Genomic DNA, 1,418 nt, shown 5'->3' with positions numbered 1-1,418 from the left:
TGAAATTGAAATGCAGGAGTATGACTAGCTTTCACTCTTATTGTAATTACAAGTAAACCATTTTTGTTGTTTTTTTTTATTATGACAAACCTTTTTTTTTATTGATTTATTACCTTATTTTTTTTATTGATTTATTGAGTGAACGTTTTTTTATATTATTAATTGTGAACCCCTTTTTTTATTATGAATAGCGAACCTCTATTTTTATTATGAATAGCGAACCTCTTTTTTATTATGAATAGCGAACCTCTTTTCTTTTTTTTCCCTTTTTTTTTGTAAATAGCGAACATTATGAATACCGTAACGGCCCTTAATTTATATTATGAGTAGCGAACCCTTTTTCTTGATTATGACTAGCGAACCTTATGTTTTGTGGTCCTTTTAATAAAATATGAATAGTGACCTCTTTTCTTGATTATGTCTAGCGAACCTTATGAAGGGCGGTCCTTATTTATTATGAATAGCAAACCCTTTTCTTCATTATGAATAACGAACCCTGTCTCTTATACACATCTAGATGTGTATAAGAGAGTCCATTACGACAGTGGCAGAGCCTTTATCAGCTGGTTTGATGATAATATCATCACGCTGACGCAAATTGGCGATGGCCTGCCTCTCATTTTTTGTGAGATTGTCGCGGAAATCTGGACTAGGAGTGGGGTTTTTAGCGTCCTCCTCGTCCTATATATATATGGACCTTGGATCTCGCGTAAGAGTGTCGTTATAGTTGAGGGCGCATCGCACATCTTCAGGTCTCTGATCGTTCCTGAGTGCACTAAAATGGAACACGTTTAGAATGAAAGGTCTGTTTGTGTCTACTGGGCTAAACCAAACTGACATTGCCTTTGTGTCGAGTTGGTTATGCACGGTCAGAGGAAGGTCCCGGGTTTTTTATTTCATTTTGATCAGAATTTCCTCTTCTGTTACTTTAAAATTTTGGAATAGCTATGCTTTTGTGTGACACTGCCGCTTTTGCTATTCCTTAGCGCTGTTTCTTTATTTTCCTTGAAATTTCTTCTGTGTTTTGTGTTGTTCCTTTGTGAATGTATGTTTATATTTGTTAAAATTGGAAAGAAGAAAAATTGAATACCAAGACGCGATTCGAACTCGCAACGTAATTTTGTTTTTATATAACATCCTTAACCGACAGCGCCATCCATGCGACGTGCCCTATTAGTGGCAATGGCAGTACTGTACAGTCTTTGCTGAAACCCCTGTTATTTTGTAGGTATGGGGAAGAAATCTAATAAAGCTAATCAAGGTAACTCAGTTGATGGTAGATTAGCAATGAGGGGAGAATACGTTTTGTATTTGGAAGATTAGCGAGAGTTTATTAAAAGAAATTTTGTTTTACAGTATATTTTTACCACCCAATACAAGTAGTGTTTGTTATCAAACTATAATTTCACTAATGAATT

Source organism: Anneissia japonica, unplaced genomic scaffold, assembly GCF_011630105.1.
Source record: "Anneissia japonica isolate Jap-2015-1 unplaced genomic scaffold, ASM1163010v1 scaffold520_len173684_cov151, whole genome shotgun sequence".
NCBI classification, from domain to species: Eukaryota; Metazoa; Echinodermata; class Crinoidea; order Comatulida; family Comatulidae; genus Anneissia; species Anneissia japonica.
This window is presented reverse-complemented; position numbering follows the sequence as displayed.